Here is a 2,429-nt window from a genome sequence, read left to right as displayed (position 1 = left end):
TCTAATCCCTCAAAACTACCGTCCTACTGCTTTAATTTCCTGCCTATCTAAAGTTTTTGAATCTATCCTCAACAGGAAGATTTAAACATCTATCACTTCACAACCTTCTATCTGATCGCCAGTATGGGTTCCGTCAAAGCCGCTCTACTGGTGATCTTCTGGCTTTCCTTACTGAGTCTTGGTCATCCTCTTTTAGAGATTTTGGTGAAACTTTTGCTCTTGCCTTGGACATATCAAAAGCTTTTGGTAGAGTCTGGCACAAAGCTTTGATTTACAAACTACCCTCCTACGGCTTCTATCCTTCTCTCTGTAACTTCATCTCAAGTTTCCTTTCTGACCGTTCTATTGCTGCTGTGGTAGACGGTCACTCTTCTCCTAAATCTAGTAACAGTGGTGTTTCTCATGGTTCTGTCCTGTCACCCACTCTCTTCTTATTATTCATTAATGATCTTCTAAACCAAACTTTTTGTCCTATCTACGCCTACGCTGATGATACCATCCTGCACTTTTCCACGTCTTTTCATAGACGTCCAACCCTTCAGGAAGTAAACATTTCACGCAGGGAAGCCACAGAGCGCTTGACATCTGATCTTTCTAAAGTTTCTGATTGGGCAGAGCAAACTTGGTATTGTTCAATGCCTCAAAAACTCAATTCCTCCATCTATCAACTCGACACAACCTTCCAGACAACTATCCCCTCTTCTTCAGTGACACTCAACTGTCCCCCTCTTCAACACTGAACAACCTCGGTCTGTGCTTTACTTATAATCTGAACTGGAAACTTCACATCTTATCTCTAGCTAAAACAGCTTCTATGAAGTTAGATGCTCTGAGACGTCTCCGCCAGCTTTTCTCACCTCCACCCCCCCAGCTGCTAATTCTGTACAAGGGCCTTATCTGTCCATATATGGAGTATGTTTCACATGTCTTGGGGAGGGGTTCCACTCATACTGCTCTTCTAGACAGGGTGGAATCAAAAGCTTTTCGTGTCATCAACTCCTCTCCTCTAACTGTCTTCACCCTCTCTCTCATCGTCGCAATGTTGCATCTCTAGCTGTCTTCTACCGCTTGTTTCATGCTAACTGCTCTTCTGATCTTACTAACTGCATGCCTCCCCTCCTCCCGCGGCCTCGCTGCACAAGACTTTCTTCTTTCTCTCACCCCTATTCTGTCCACCTCTCTAACGCAAGAGTTAACCAGTATTCTCAATCATTCATCCCTTTCTCTGGTAAACTCTGGAACTCCCTGCCTGCTTCTGTATTTCCACCTTCCTATGACTTGAATTCCTTCAAGAGGAAGGTTTCAAGACACTTATCCTTCAATTTTTGACTACCGCTTTGGACCCTTTTATGGAACTGGCATTTCAGAGGGCATTTTTTTTTTATTGGATTTTTGTTTTACTTTGGTCAGTGTCTCTCCTACATAAAAAAAAAAAAAAAGAGTTATTGGAACAAGGGTCCCACCAGCTGCTGTGTTTGCTGACTCCACGTTGCTATTCACCTTGACATTTGCATGATGTTTCTGAAAGTAGAAAGAACAGAATACATTGTAGTAATTATCTATATCTATATCTATCCATCTATATCTATATATCTATGTCTCTCTCTCTCTCTCTCTCTCTCTCTCTCTCTCTCTCTCTCTCTCTCTCTCTCTCTCTCTCTCTGTTCCAGAGTGGTTTTGAATTATCAGTTACCGCTGGACACTGTTCATTAGTTTCTTACCTTTGTATAGTAGGTAAAATCACTCTTGGTGAGTTTCTGTGGTTTTCAGGTGAATGTCAAAGGTGAACGTATAGAAATATATATATTTAGATATATGTACAGAGTTCTGGAGAAGGGTGTGGCGCGTACGGGACAACGAATGTCCTCTGCGTGGTACAGCGTTACACCCTGGCAAGAGACTGCCGGAGCCGGCACAAGGGACGCTTAGCGCCTTCAAAAAGTGCTGACAGTAGAAATATGGGCGGGTTGACCGCACTCACAGTACATGAATATATTCATAGCTATAACTCTCTAATTACATAAATAAGGCTAGGGAAAAGCTACTTATAGCTAAGAGTAATGCATGCCAAAATACATTAGGGAGAGATTAACTATGGAGAATACTTAGATACTATAATGTAGGTGCTACCGATTACTTATCGATGGCAATAAAAGGAGTATGGAAAGTTCCATGGTGTGTGTGTGACGTAGGGTGGCGTGATCATATCCGCCCCACCTTTATGCGCCAACACCCACTATCTACACTTATGCATATATGTATACTTACACTTATATTGCTAATCAGGCAAAGCATTATAAATACAATACATATTATTATTAATTATGTGACACCGTTACATCTCTCTCTCTCTCTCTCTCTCTCTCTCTCTCTCTCTCTCTCTCTCTCTCTCTCTCTCTCTCTCTCTCTCTCTCTCTCTCTCTATATAT

General features: G+C 42.0%; 1 long non-coding RNA gene across 1 annotated transcript; it reads right to left on the bottom strand.

Moving 5' to 3' along the window:
- Nucleotides 1-1,361: 1,361 nt before the first annotated feature.
- Nucleotides 1,362-1,937, bottom strand: LOC135100288 (uncharacterized). The gene is made up of 2 exons (XR_010268577.1): nt 1,722-1,937; nt 1,362-1,521 (listed from the first exon to the last, which is right to left on the bottom strand). It is a non-coding gene; the product is annotated as an uncharacterized LOC135100288 (long non-coding RNA).
- Between the last annotated feature and the right edge of the window lie 492 nt (nt 1,938-2,429).

The sequence above is a fragment of the Scylla paramamosain genome, chromosome 5 (assembly GCF_035594125.1).
Source record: "Scylla paramamosain isolate STU-SP2022 chromosome 5, ASM3559412v1, whole genome shotgun sequence".
Classification (NCBI taxonomy): Eukaryota; Metazoa; Arthropoda; class Malacostraca; order Decapoda; family Portunidae; genus Scylla; species Scylla paramamosain.
The sequence above is the reverse complement of the archived record's forward strand: the minus strand, read 5'-3'. Positions and strand labels throughout refer to the sequence as shown.